Source organism: Amphiprion ocellaris, chromosome 22 (assembly GCF_022539595.1).
Source record: "Amphiprion ocellaris isolate individual 3 ecotype Okinawa chromosome 22, ASM2253959v1, whole genome shotgun sequence".
Lineage (NCBI taxonomy): Eukaryota > Metazoa > Chordata > Actinopteri > Pomacentridae > Amphiprion > Amphiprion ocellaris.
In genome coordinates this window covers 21611117-21626976 of record NC_072787.1, presented here as the reverse complement: position 1 = coordinate 21626976, position 15860 = coordinate 21611117, and the positions used below count along the sequence as shown (strand labels likewise).

The 15860-nt window shown below is 38.9% G+C and overlaps 1 protein-coding gene and 1 long non-coding RNA gene across 7 annotated transcripts in view; both read right to left on the bottom strand.

Moving 5' to 3' along the window:
• Nucleotides 1-2042: 2042 nt before the first annotated feature.
• Nucleotides 2043-3406, bottom strand: LOC129347953 (uncharacterized). The gene is made up of 2 exons (XR_008600309.1): nt 2374-3406; nt 2043-2259 (listed from the first exon to the last, which is right to left on the bottom strand). It is a non-coding gene; the product is annotated as an uncharacterized LOC129347953 (long non-coding RNA).
• A 7511-nt stretch (nt 3407-10917) lies between these two features.
• LOC111569235 (RNA-binding Raly-like protein) overlaps nt 10918-15860 on the bottom strand; it is a 111325-nt gene continuing 106382 nt past the window's right edge. For all 6 annotated transcript variants that reach the window (XM_055007170.1, XM_023271302.3, XM_035948628.2 and 3 more), the window contains one exon: nt 10918-14463. The gene's annotated coding sequence lies outside the window, so the exon portion shown is untranslated. The remainder of the gene's footprint in view (nt 14464-15860) is intronic.

Here is a 15860-nt window from a genome sequence, read left to right as displayed (position 1 = left end):
ACGAGACCAATGACCAAGAATTGAGGCAGGTGTAAATGCAAACTGTGCAGCAGCCAGCTCAGGAAGGCCTGATGAAAGCTACATGTAGCTACAGTGACACATAAACAGAACACATGCAGCTGCATTTATTTTCTATTGATTTAACAAGTAAGTCACTCTAATTAATTTACGTTCTGGTGCGGTGTAGTATTGCAACCATTCTTCTTATAGTCACTAGGTAGCTGTGAAACTGAATGAAAATATACATAAAAATGAGAAAACACAGCTCTTCTTAGCAACTCCAAAATGTGCACAGGATGAAATGAAGTTCACACCACGTCGTTTTTGTTTGTGGTGGAGGAGTTACTGCTTGTGCTTTGGTTAAAGCGAAGAGTGCCAGAAGTTTATTAAAGTATCAAAGACATGATCATGATTGAAAATGGATGGACGGGTGGCTAAACACATCACATCATAGCTGTGGAGTCCTTCCAGCTCCTGGGGACTACAATCTCTCAGGACCTCCTGAAAAAGGCTCAGCAGAGGATGTATTTCCTACGACAGCTGAGGAGACATGGCCTGCCACATGAGCTGTTGATCCAGTTCTACACTGCAGTCATACAATCTGTCCTGTGCACCTCTGGATCAACCACACAGCAGGACAGAAACAGACTACAGCCCATAGTACGGACTGCAGAAAACATCATCAGAGACCCCACTCACCCTGGACATTTGGACTACAGAGCCCTGTACACAAAAATCACCACTACTGTGTTTATAGCAATTACCATTTTGCTAATGTGTTCATACATTCCAGTCTAGCTGTACATTTCTGTTTATATTGTGTTCTATTTTACTACTATTTCTTTTTCCTCCCTGTTCCTCTTTCTATTGTTTATTTTTTATTATTCTCTTCCATATTCCCAGGATGACACCAACAGCCGAAACCAAATTCTGTGTATATTGTGTACTTACTTGGCCATTAAAGCTGACTCTGATCACTTTTCTGTCTTTGGTCTAGGCAAGAGGAAAGGGGGCCACAGAAAATTGGACCTTCCTAGCGTACTTGTGGAGATGCAGGCTGAGGAGGAGTGGAGTCATGCCCAGCATGATGAGAACATCTGGTTGCTCCTCAGCGAGGCAAGAGAGAATGAAGCTGGCCCAGAATACTGCCTTCAACCAGTCATTCCTGGGTGTGCTGGGGTAGCTGGGTAGGCAGTGGGCAGCCGGCGAGTGTGAGCGAGTCCACCTCCCATAGACTTGAGATTTACAAGTGCTGGTCATATAATTAGAATATCACGAAAAAGCTTGTCTTTTGGACAACTGTCAGGTCAGTAGTCTTCCCCATGATTGTGTAGCCTACAGAACTAGGCTGAGAGACCATTTAAAGGCCTTTGCAGGTGTTTTGAGTTAATTAGCTGATTAGAGGTGTCTTCAATATTGAACCTTTCTACAATATTCTAATTTTCAGAGATACCAAATTTGAGATTTTTGTTAGTATTCAGGTATAATCATCAAAGTTAAGAGAAATAAACATTTGAAATATATCAGTCTCTGTGTAATGAATGAGTATAATATACAAGTTTCACTTTTTGAATGGAATTACTGAAATAATGAACAACTTTTTTCATGATATTCTAATTATATGACCAGCACCTGTAGTTGTATATAGTTTTACTTTTAGCCCTCCACTGTAGGAGAGGCCCACCACAGTTTGTACTTTGCACATTGTAAATAGTTTTGATTTTGCTGCTGACTAATAAACTATTTTGTGACTTATGTGATTGCATCATAACTTTTCATTTTGTCTGTTAAGACACTGGTAGGAAAAGAGTCAACAGTCTGAACCAAACAATTCTATATTCCCTAATAATGTATTTGTGTTTAATGGGATTTAACATGTTTTAACACAAACTCCTTTATGGTTCATAATTCTGGTGACTGAATTACACCAAAGCAATACTGATTTATCAAACTGGAATTTTCTTAAAACAGCTGTTTTAATGTTTTGGCGTTTAATTTTTTATTTAATCTTGCTAACCTTCACAAACAAACAATAGCATAGACACATCTACAAAAGTTTATTGTCAGAATTGCATTAAAGAAAACAATAGCGGTCCGGGGACAGAAAAACAGAAGTATAACAAGAAGAATAACTTTGCATGACACGTAGTGCATCAGTGCATCCTGTACATCTCTGCCCTCCTCCTCTACACCTTGTGCCACTGCAGGCTCATGTGCTGCTGCTTCAGGTAAATCCCATGAAGTCTCATCAGAGAGCATCTGAAACACATACACAGCATACATATTTTAATACCTAATAGCGACAAACTGCAGCCATTACAGGGTCGTTCACAGGACTGATACACGATAGCTAGCGAACTAGCATTAGCTTACCCTTATATGTCGTCTCGTTCATATCCTCTTGTCTTCAGCTTGATACTGCTGTATCGCCTCTCAAACTCTCCTGTGTGTCTCCTGAGTGTTTCGACTCGCCGCTCTCAGCTTTCTCCGACTCTTCTGTTACTCTGAATCTGACAGAAAGCCACAGACCGAGCAGCAGGTGTACTATCGCCTCCATGTACATTGTTGCATTGCGTTTGTGTCGCACAAAAATGACGGTAAGGGACTTTCGGGCCACCGTGCTATGACGACTCAACCCACGATGAGGTGGTACTCAATGTAATGGAAAAACAACTAAACCGAGACGAGCCGTGGCGCGCCGAGTAGATGCTAAAGGAAATGCTAAAGGAAAATTTGTCTTGCACCGCATGTATCAACATTTGGGAAAGAGGACCGAGTCTTTAGCGGTTGCTAATAAAGTTTTGTTTTATTGAGTATCCAAACCAACGTAGAGGTGAATAGCGCCACCCAGTGTATCGGAATGTGTTCACAAGCTCTGCGTCAATCCATTATCTGGAATCGATTTGCCTTGACTTGATGTGCAGGGTAACCAATCAGGTGTTAGGATCCGCCCACCGACTTTGACGGGCGAGGTTGACAGATAAAATAAATTCATGATCCACTGCAACGCAAGGACCATGAAATAATTAATTAAATAGTGAAATAATGAAATATGTTTTTTACTTAAAATAATTGTTATTTTAATAAATTAATGACATATTTAATAACACATTTAAGTATTTAATTCCAATTTTAATTAATTAATGACATATTTAATGCCAATTTTAATTAATTAATGACATATTTAATGCCAATTTTAATTAATTAATGACATATTTAATTATTTAATGATATATTTATTTAATAACACATTTAAGTATTTCATTCCAATTTTAATTAATTAATGAAATATTTAATTCCAATTTTAATTAATTAATGAAATATTTAATTCCAATTTTAATTAATTAATGACATATTTAATTAATTATTTAATGATGTATTTATTTATTTAATTTTGGCACTTTTAGTCCTCCATAGTTTTGTTGCACTTCTATTTTGAAAAAAAAAAAGAACTGAAAACCCACTGTAAAGTAATTTTCCAGTTAGCACCTTGCTTGTAAGGCTAGTTGAGCATTTAACAGCTAAACAGCCACATTTTTTTTGTTCTTGTAGAAGATGCTTGAGACGTATGTTGCATGGTCAGAATCATGACTCAACATTAAGCTAATACTACCCTGCATCTGCTGCATGTGCAAATAACTAGCAAACCAACAATGTTATGCAGTGATATTATGTCATTTCATCTATTGCTGCCCCCTTGAGGCCAAAAAGTAGATACTGTTGCTTTAAGAAACACTAAAAAAAACTGAAAATATGTTCACATAGAGGAAGATAAACTAGCAGATGGGCCAGCAATACAGTAAACATTCAACATTAATTCAATGTGATCTTCATTGTTCAAACTTTAATTGGATTTTTTTTTTGTCTAACAAATATCCCCGAAGTCATTTCATTTTTTAATGAGGGTCAAATTATGAGTAGCTTTTTTGGCAACACTTTCAATGTTCTCTGTATATTATTGTATAATCTTAGAACATTCGGTGACTCCAATCAAACAAAACATAAGAAGAAAAAAGGAATTTCAGAGGCTACAAGGATAAATGAGTGACTCATATGATGATGAATTCCAGTTAGTTTTCTTATACAGAAGCAGTGTACTGAGATACAAGGAGGGCTGACAATATTTGCTTACATCAAAACTGGAAAATTGCATTAGCAAAGAGGAAATTAAGGTACTTACTCAATTTTTTGAATATTAGAAGTGCTTGGAGAACTGCTTTCTTGTGCAACTGGCATCTAGCTGTTGGTTTCATGCTATTGGAATGATCTACAATTGTAGCAAAGTGCCAGTAAAACCATAAAAGTTAAGACTGCTAGGAAGTCAAACACAATCAATACATGATTGTATATGCAATAAAATACTTCTATGTGTTTGACTTTATGTATGTAAATGAGGAAGGAGACTAATAAGCCAAAATCAAGGTAAACATAACTTTTGTGTCCTTACAAGAAAATGCTAATGCTAAGCTAATGGGACATATGGTTTTACAACATTTAAAACAGCTTCAAAAAATGGTAAAAGAGTAGATTTAACATCAAATAACTCCTCATGAAAAACTAGTATTTGATCTCTCGAAGTAGAACTAATTTGCAAACCATATAGAAGCTGATCCTTGGTAAGTGCTTCCAACTAAAGTCATCCTACTATCTGTATTCTGCTCCTTTACTTTATATTCTCTGGCTGCGATCATCATTTATTTTCTTCGAGTTCCTGAGTCGTCTTACCTTCAATTTCTGCACCGGGATCAATAACATTTCTGCTTTTCATCTTTGTCCTTTTGATTTAATTTCTGCTGAAGCTGCAAACCCGCCACATAAAAAGCATTTTCTCTCCGATAGCTGTCTTTTCCCTAAGATTTAGCCGAATTAACCACTACGTTTCAACCCGCTCTGCGCTCGGCCTTCGCTATACATCAGCTTGTCATGTTTTGAATCTCAAATTACCTCGTGATTGATTTCATCTGAAGAACCTGATGACTTTTGCATCTCAGGCCCGGAGAGAGAATGATTGTTCTTCCCTGCTCCTGAATCAATGTAATATCATCCGAGGGCCTTAAAATTGGAATGGCAATAAAACAATTTGGGAAGCTGTAGCGTAGCATGCAGATGTTCTCATTCTTCATCCCAGACGTCTATATGTTGCAAGGAGAAGCCAAATCATTCAAAATATTACCTGGCAGTTAGAAATCAGGGTGAAGATAAGGGATAAACTTCATAAACTAGTAAAATAAAAGCAGACTTTTATCCAACACAAGGAGCTAAAGACTAGCTAGGCTACTTCTACCCTCTAACTGAACCTAATGACCTTGCAACACCTCATCCGTCACCGCTGTCACAACTTCTACTGATTTCACCGAAGCCTCTGCAGAGCTGAAAATTGGGACACTTCATTCTGCTTTTGCAGCCTGACATATTATTGGCAGCACATGCAGATTCATTTAAATATTTTTCAAATCAAACCTCGGCGAAAAAAAAACAAACGCTCATCATGCCCCCCCTAAGCTAATATAATATAAATGTTAATTAAGATTCGCGCAGCGAGCAGGGGAATATTTGCAATAAAGCGACTGCTCTCCGACTTTTCAGACGGAATACAGTATTAAGAGGGTTTTATACTGTACACATATTCTCTCCACTTTAACTGCCTGTTTGTATAAAAAAACAAGAATATTCTGTCGGGTTTTCGCCCGAGTGCTGCTTCTAATGTGCTTCTGGATGCCTCGCGCTATCATTTAGCACAAATGATGTTTACTTTCCATCACACTAATCCGTGTAGCGGCTATTGTTGGGATAATTTAAAAGATGCAAATCTGTGTGCAAACTCCACGAAAGAGCTCTGGAGTCCAACTGATCGCATCATTTCCTTCCCCAAATGCAGAGAGACAAGTTGAAATTAGTAAAAGCGAATCTGTCTGCAGCTGTGAACACAGGCCAGTTGATGACTCTGGGCCAGATTTTTGAGTAATAAATTTGTTTATGTTAAAAAAACAAACACATTTTCAGAGACGCCTGCCCTTCCAAATCAATGTATCAGGCAACTGCCCAGCAGCAGCACTTTTCATTTTAATCTATTTTTTATATTCGCAGCTTTGAGAGCAAAAAAAAAAAAACATTCAATACTGCATAAGTAACAGCTCCAGTGGAATTAAACCATTTCATTTCATCCTATCATGGCTGGATATCTCTCTTTTTTCCCCCCTTCTTCTTTGCTTCACAGGCTTCTGCCATTTCAGTATAAATGAATAAACTCCAGTGCATTAAGCAGGGGTGAAAAGTTTTCTCATATATAGGTTAAACGGGAACAGCTGTGTGCAGTCGCACCGACCACTGCCGGTGCGTCGGGCTAATTGTGTGTGGCATTGAAGTTGGCCCTCATTAACCCTCCTGCGTTACCTTTTACTGTGGATAAATGGAAGGTTTTAAATCGGCCATCTGTTGCCACCCGGCTACCTTTTCAGAGTCGCTTACAGAGTGGAAGTGACACACTGAAAACCTCTCAAGGACATTAGTCGAACAAGAAAGGAAGTTCTAATCAGACACTCAAACCCCCAAGAGCTCGGCTTGGTTGAACTGTTACCATCTTTTAAGTCACTACAAACGCTCATTTATGAAAAGCTTAAATGCCAGCCAGGAGATTCTGTTTCTTTTTTTTTTTTTTTTTTTAATGCTGCTTCTGCTGGCTTCCTCTCTTTTCAGATTTCTTGATTTTATTACAGCAGCAGATGTTGAATTTATGTTTTGCAAAAGCGTCTTGTTTTGATTTTCCAGATTTTTCATTAATTGCAAAGGCGCCCCCTGAGAGTGGAGTCGATTTCAGCAGCGTGCATCTCAAACAGTGATGAAAAATGATTTTTAGGGGCGCGCACTGTCAAATAAAACTGTCCTTGTGAGCCAAAAAGAAAAATCCATCCAACTGTGAAAAGGCTGCCGTGCAGAACAGAGACATTTCACATTGTTTTCATCCCAGCTGTGACATTTTACATTTGGAAGATGAGCCACATGATAATGTCAGTCGACTGTCTGTGCAGCACCGGCTGACTTTTGCCGAGTCACAGAGAGCAGACCTTAAAAAAAATCAAGGCCAAACCAGGGTCATGATCAGCCTTAAAAATCACGTTTCATGCTCCCAAGTGAAGCCCAGGAAGTGGAGTGTTTGTTTGTCTGAGTCGGGGCGAGTGTAATGAGTTTGGAGGCAACAACACGATTAGAGGGCAACGAGTTTAAGTCTCTGCTCGAGTGTCCTTAAGCATGACACCAACTCCAGTGTATGTTTTCTCTTTTTCTTGCCATTTTTCTAGTTAAAAAAGATGTAAGCTCAGACACACATATACTAGTATATACACTACCGTTCAAAAGTTTGGGGTCATCCAGACAATTTCATGTTTTCCATGAAAACTCACACTTTTATTCATGTGCTAACATAACTGCAACAAGGGTTTTCTAATCACCAATCAGCCTTTCAACACCATTAACTAACACAATGTAGCATTAGAACACAGGAGTGATGGTTGCTGGAAATGTTCCTCTGTACCCCTATGGAGATATTCCATTAAAAATCAGCCGTTTCCATCTAGAATAGTCATTTACCACATTAACCATGTCTAGACTGCATTTCTGATTCATTTAATGTTATCTTCACTGAAAAAAATGCCTTTCTTTCAAAAAATAAAGACATTTCTAAGTGATCCCAAACTTTTGAATAATAGTGTATATACAGTGGTGGAAGAAAGTTTTCGGACACCCCATGCAGTTATGAAATATTGCATTAAGAATCATTCTTAAGTCTTCAAGTACAATTTGTTTTAGTACAGTCACAGCCAACATCCTACAAAAGCCATTAAAAACTTAAAATTGATTGGTTCCATAAAAATACATTAGAAATTCTGAGTATTGGGTCATTTTGGTACCAGTGATCCACTAATGAAGGTCGTGCTTTTTATTAATCCTTTAAGCGCCAAAGTCGCAATATTGCGACAAGCAACATTGCTGAACATAACAAGCTATAGCTGCAAATATAGTGCCTCATATAGTTACTACTTTACACCAGGAGATGGCGGACATCTGGAACTTCAATCTGAGCATCATTTGTGGGCGTGTTTTCATTCAAAGTTTTGGAGTTTATAGATTTTGAAAACCGCCTCCCGGTTGAGGAGACGAGGGTTGTAGTTGGAGCGCAGCAGAGCGCAAGACAGCGCGAGAAAACTCACCATGCTGAGAGGTTTGTTCACTGTTGACAAAGTACTTCGTCAAGTAATGGCTGACTCAGATTCTGAAGAGGAATATTCACCCTCTGATGAAGATGTTCAGTTGTCCAGTGAGACAGAAAATGATGCTGCATCTGTGCGGCAGCGAGTCCCTACGCCATGACAGTCCACAAGCAGCATATACTGGAGCCGATGCTTTGCTTCATCATGTCCAGGGTGGCAGGAGGGGAACGTGGTGGGTGTAGCAGGGGTGGTCAAAACACGGTGCCCGAAGCAAAGGTTTATTAGAAAGCAAATAACCCACAGTGCCATAAAGGCCAAACAAACAAAACCAAAAACAGGTAGCTGGAGCTCCAAGGCAAGCAGCTCCTGTCAGCAAACCACCCTGGACTGGAAGGGAGGGTGATTAAATGCAGCTGAGCCACTGATTGCAGGTGTGGCTCCGTCAGGTGGCGTCATGAGTCCAGTTTCCAGCTTTATCTGGTGAAGCATTATCCCCAGTATATACAGTACCTACTGTCAAGCATGGTGGAGGCAGTATCATGGTTTGAGGATGCATGAGTGCTGCTGGTGTTGGTCATCTCACTGTCTGGGATGGCACTTTGAATTCTGCCAAGTATTGTGCTATTCTTCAAACCCACATGCTCCCTTCGCATGTGCACTGTTATGTTGAGGTCCAAACTGGATGTTTCAACAAGATGATGCCCCTTGAACACATCCAGGGCCAGTAGAACTTGGCTACAGCAGCACAGTATCCAGGTCTTAGAGTGGCCAGCTCAATCCCTGGACATGAGCCCCATTGAAAATCTGTGGTGGATTATTAAAAGGTCTGTTTCAAAGCGTAAACAAAAGAATTTAGAAGAATTAAAAGCAGTAATTCAAGAAGAATGGGACAAGATAACTGTGTGAAAGGCCCGTGGAGAACATGCCAGCCAGGATTAGAGCTCTACTGCGTGCTAATGGCCGGACTACTAAATATTAATTGGATGATGTGATTGTTTATTTATTTTTTGTTCAGTTTTGAACACATTCCCTGGTATTTGTTGACTCTGACACTGACAATGTTGAGAAGTGACATTCTGAAATGGTCAAGAATTTAGTTTTGTTAGGTTTTCTTGTAAACAAAAGTATATAATTTGTATTTGTTTGTGTCTTTCTAATGCAGTCACACTTTTTGAAACACAAAAATGATTTTTCCACCAACATTTCATGATGTTTGAGATTGTGCAAAATTTTAAGGGTGTCAAAACTTTTTTCCACCACTGTATATGCATACACAGATGTGAGGTTCAGTATATAAGTCCCGTAACGGAGAGCGAAAGTGTCCTCGAACACAGCAGCGACTCCTCAGCGGTTCTGAAAGCACTTTTCTGTGTGAACTGACCCTGAACTCAGACCGACTTGAAAAGGCTGCTGCACAGACCAAAACATCTCCCATCTTCTTAACTCAGTTCACCAGAATGACTTTTACCACCTTCTTGCAAACATGATTTCTTCATGTCTACTGGTTGCTCATTTGTTGCCAATATTTCACCCATTATCATTATTTTTTTTTTTTGCCTATCTTTGGGTAAAAAGTTCAGTTTATTGATAAAAAACATTTTCAGCTTTGTGACACTCCAGGAACACTTAATTCTACTGGGAATACATTGTTTTTAACTGGACAGAGGCTCATATTAAAAGGTAGAACATGTGATTCTGGAGAAAGACTGCAGCATTAGTAGATATTTAGCATGTGCCGTGTCCTTTTCCCCCTCCTTTTCCTTGCACAAATATGCACAAGCTTAAACGTGCACTGGATGCAGTGGCAAAGTGTTTGTGTTTTCCCTATTTGAAGAACCAATGCTGAGTATAGACGGCAAGCAGAACGTGAGAAGATACTAATTGAATTGACAAAAAAAATGTGTTGGATTAAGTATTGCTGACTCCATTTTTGACTTAAAACTAAAGCGAGAACAAAGACGGTTTAGCAAAACTACAATAATATAAGCAGGTACTTTTTTTGAACTAGTGATATATCATGAATTCAGCCGTTATACAATCTGCTTTTTCAGATTTCTTTTACTCATTTTTAACAGTGGAAATGCTACAAATGTTGCACCAATTTCCATCATCAGACTGTTCAAGAGGAGCATAAATTAAGGTTCTGCTTTTGGGTCGGAGTGTGCCAAATTTCCCAAACTATGAACTCCAGGAACCAAAACATCAGGTCAGAATCTGACTTTGACACACTCTCATGTAAAGTCAAAATGACCTGCCACAGCTGGACATGCAGTTATGGTTGATTTGTATTAATAAGAAGCTCCCAGTTGAATGTACACAGTGATATTTAACTGGCAACCAGCAGACTGGTGCCATTAGTGAAACACAGGATGACATTACGGTGTCCAGTTTTCTGCTGATTGACGTTAATTTGACATGTATTCAAACACTGCGCTGTGTAACTTGTTAAAGTGTCACTTTGATGGCGACATGCGCTGCATAATCAACCATAAATCACCATTAAAGGAGAGAGTCTGAATAGGAGGAAGACATGTGGTAATGAATGGAGGGGAATGAATTTTTATGAGGCACGTCTTAATGATGCGCCAAATATTTACATGGAACCCATCTGTGTGTAATTATCACGTCTGCGATTACGTACAGAACTTTACGCCCTTCAGTTCATGTTTATTTGTAAAATAAAGCGTCGCTCATTGAAACAGTTGTCGAGTTCAATATATGACACAAACATTTTTATTGACGGATAAGAACACAAATAGTTATCTACAATGACAATGAGTTTTCTAGCCTTACAACAGTTGGAATATACTGGGTTTTTTTGTACATAAACTGAAAATACAAAGTTACAGTAAACATGCCTTTTGATAAAAATATCTTTACAAAAAAATGTACATTTCTATACAACAGTTGTCAGTTACACGTCTCTACAAGTCCAACGATTCTGGTTTAAACCTGCAATGATTCCGACAAACTGCCAGTATATTGTTTTGAGTGTTATTTTCCAAACTTAACAAAATTCATCTTTCTAGCCTACTGGAAATAAACAAGACTATTTACAGGGCGAACGAAAAGCCAGTGTTGAGCCAGAAATGTTCTAAAGTGACCCAGATAAAATACGACAGTTAAAAGCAGTGAGTTTTTTTTTTGTGTGTGTGTAATTTTTTTTTGCAAAATATTTGACACATCACCGTACGGTTCATTAAATAACAGGCTACCAGCAAAAAAATTAAATAAAAATAAAAAGATAAACATGTAGCAAAGCCATTTCCTTTAAACATGTGTCTGGATACAAAAATAGTGCTAAATATTACACACTGTCATCATTCACCAGACACTGATTTTTGAATGAGCTGCAGGACAGTCTTTTATTTTTATTTTATGGATTTTTTCAGGCAGTGCTGCTAAGATTGACTGACGTGGTCATGAAAGTGACTTTCCCTTTATATATATTTTTTAGAAATCTTCAGTTTAAAAGGTCAGTTCACCCAAATCACACAAGAAAATATTCTTCATCACTTTAGGAGGCAAGGCTTGATGCACATCAATCATTTATTGGTTGTGTTTAAAGCAGGGTTTAAGCAGTATTGATTATTAGCAATCAAGGAGAACAATATTATTTAACTTGTATGCATGTACAAGAAAATGAAAATTTTCTGCGACACAATTTAGAATAATGCAAATTCCATCACGTAATTTTTCTGGAATAACCTTTGTTCCTCATTTATATATTGCATATGTCTCATTAAAAGAGCATTTATCAATATTTAACTCTCATTTCTGACAGATGAGTTCAGTTCAGTTTGATTCAACAACCGATCAAATCCTCAAGACTACACTGCATTAGAGCTTAATTAATCCACTATTTTAGTAAAAAGTAAATCATTCCAATCATTGCAAAAATGCTGAATATCCCATCTGATTATTGGCCGGGACGCTAATCAGTCACACCCTTGTACAAAGCAACAGTCACAATAACTAAATTACAGAATTAATAGTTTCCATTGAACCACTATTTTACCCAAGGTCACATGAAACTGTAGAGACATCTGTGTGGAATTCTCACCATAATTAAGCCATTGTTTCTGAAAAGAAAAAGGCTCCTATTGAATTTGCAATTTTTCATGTTTCAAGCACCTCAAATGAAATCACCGTTACCTTGATTGCACTGCGGTGGCTACAAGCCTCGGGGGTAGGCATCTGAAAAAACGTGTGCACATAAAACCACAGCTATCTGCCTAATGAGAAACCTCCTGCAGGTAAGAGATAGGCGTTTTTCTAGTAATTTGGGTGAAACGATCCATTAAACCATCATCACGTAATTCAGCTTTCACATATATCAGGACTGAGCAGCTCTACTACAGCAGTGACGGAGCTCGGTTTGATTTCAGGTGGCTTTCAAACCCTGCTAAAGGCTAACAGAAACCAGGTGTGTTCACTGATTAGTCAGTAGCACCAGTTAGGCAGACAAGGACATGTTAGCTGATTTGGTTTGTCCTGCACAAATTAATGCTCCAGATCAGAATTTTGATCATAATAAGAGTATTTTCACCTCAACGCACAGCCCATATAGTAAACCAAACATGAAAAGTTACTTAATTTGATAGAAATGCAACTGTTCAACCACTTTTTTTTTGGCATTTAACCCGATAACAAAGCAATCCCTCCTTGTTAACAACTCCCACTCTTTGAAAACTGTCCAAACAACATTCAGCTGGTTTGAACGGCGTTTTACTGTAATGGAATCTCAGCTCAAGCGTATCTCGGTGAAACTAACGCCGCCAAGCAATCAGCTGAGACACCTGGTTCCCGACAGCCACGTCCTGAAACAACGTTGATTGTTTGAAGTAACTTTACAGTGGTTCCATCTGATTGGTGGGGGGTAAAAAAAAAAAGAAAAGTAGCAGACATGGTTTGAATAATTAACAGCAGAACACGCTGGCATCCAATCACTAGTGACATAATTCAATTTGCAGCAATTTATTTATAATCTGGTTAATTATAATTGCTCAGCTGAAGCTCAGGCTGCTTTATTTTTTACATTTTTTTTTTTTTTTGCATGGTAGCAGTTCCAGATGCCAGCAATTTAACTGATAAATGGGAACTTCAGCATGCAAAAATGTACTTTACTGATTTGTCCACTCAACTAGTGGACAAATCATCCACTGCTGCCTTGTATAGTTTCATCTGAGCCATTTTAATGTTTGCACTTTGTCAAAATAATCTCATTTAAGTTGACTTTAATGCAGCATCAGCCTCTCAGTCATGTTAGATTATGCCTGAAATATAAGTGTTCCAAATCGCAAGGCCTCATTCCGAGACGGTATCAAAGCCTGTCGGTGAATAATTTAAAATAATCCAACTAGTTCTAAAGGGGGAAAAAAAAAAACACCCTACATGGAGTCGAATGCAGAAGGAGACGGTGGAGGAGGAAGGCGTTGGCCCCTGAACAGCAGCCGTCCATGTTGGGATGCACAGGCTGAGCAGGGAGGAGAGCACTGAGACGTTAGGGCACTGCTCCCTGGCAGGAGGCCGGTGCCAGTGCTGGCTCTCTACCACAGGAAGCCCTTTCTGCTTCTCAATCTTGGCAGGAGTTGGAATATATGATGGAACAGCCCCACAGGGCATTTGTGTGATAAATGGATAAAGCTGGATAAAGTTATGCTCACAGCTATTGGCTTATGTATGAGTCAAATCCGAACCAGACGGCAGCGATGTTTCATTCATTTGCTGTATATCACACTGCGGCCGGCAGATTGTTCTGACTGTCAGTTATTCAGTTGATATTTGAGCGAGAAAAAAAAAAACAAACAAATATAAAATTCATAGAAGAAACAGTTTCGTCAAATTACAGCGCAAGCACATTTCATAAAAGCAGCAACGATTGATCAACAAATCACCGTCTTTCAACATAACTTTCTTTATAAATCAAAATAGAAGCCTTTATTTCCATTTTCCCCTCTGTTTTATTTTTTTTTAGGAACAGAATTAGTGTCATGACGCTGTCGACTTCTTGCGATGTAATATACGTTGCACATGAAGTAAACTCAGGCCGGTGTATTAAAATGAATATTTTCTTTAGAGAGTACATCACATTTGATTTGTGCTGCACAACTGGGCATCTAAATGTGATCCGGCATCTCTTGAACACAACTTACAGTCCTGAATGAGTGTCTTGATCCCTCCGAGAGCCTTTTCTGTCTCTTGAAGGTGATGATGAATTCTAATACCACCGACCAGGAGTGTCTGCTTCCATGCCCTGGAGAGAGAAAACTTATGAAACCACTTTAAAGGACTGTGTCTCCTCCTCAAACATGGTGACTGTTAATAATGCTGTAAATCTGATGAGGATTAGGCGGACTTTTAAAGCTTGTCCGTTTTGAATGGCCTCAGAAATATCTCGGGGAGTGCAGAAATATTTTTTTCTGCTAGCTGGAGCTGCCTCTCTAATCCTTCTGGACATGACTTATTGAGGTTGTTCTCACTGTGATTTTCTATCCTTGGTAGGCCTGCAAGCAAAACATTCACACATTCTCCACAACCTCGAGTGGGATTTTCAGGTTTTTAAATGTATGTGCTGTGAGGAGGTTTTGTGAATTTGCCACTGATAGAATTTTAAAAAGGGCCGACATATGGAAAGGAAATGGGAAACTCAAGTGTAACGTGGTTTCTTAAGAGGTGGATAGAACTGGGACACCAGCTGCCTGGTGTTGTTAGCGGTCAACATTAGTGCTTGTACATAAAGAAACTTTGTAGGAATGTTCATTTTGTCAACAAAAAACTACTAATGAGGAGTTTAAGTGGATTACAGATTTAAGGGATAAATGCATCCACAATGCCAGAAGTGGCAACAAACCATGAAAGCGTCTAGGCAACTAATACTAAGCTAGGCTAATGCTAACACAACGTTAGAGCTGCGGATGCCAACATTATTTTCAGTTGGGCTTTTGTATATTCAGTTAATAGTGCAGGATTAATGGCTGTCAAGCACCCAAACCTCGTAATAGTTTGGGAAAATTCATGAAAAATAGTTTAAAGTCTGTACATGTAAAGCTAAAGTTAGCTGCGATTAGCATCTTTGGTTGCACTGGTATGGACAACTTTTTTCATTTGTACATTATAATTGTGCCTTTTTTTTGTCGGTTCCCATTTTCCATCACAGATTGGTCATTTCTTAGCACATTATTTAAATGACTGTAAACAGGAATGAAGATGCAGACGGATATTTTGCACATTGAACCGGTTCTTTCTCAGATGCATGATTTGGGCCTTAAAGTCACTAAAAGGTAGCTCCTCTTTGGCTGTATCACTGCTTTTTGGCAGTTTACTGCTGCCTGGCGCTGATTCACAGCAGGGAGGAAAGCTGCTCCGGTGGCCATGACAGGCTTCTTGGACAATGTTGATGCTCTGACAGCAAAAGCTTTGTTTCCAGTCATGCTTTGGCTGCACTTCTTGCACTACATGCAATGCATAATGTTGGCTGTTCTATCACATCTTCCCAAAGGTTAAGAATTACTAGTGTTGATGGGTGGCGAGGCACGACCGATGGGCATGCAGAGGCATTTTAGAGGGGTAGAGGGTTTCTTTGTGGAACCACAATTTAAAGATGTCCCCTAAATGAGTCACATGCAGACTATTGGTAGATGCCACAATTTA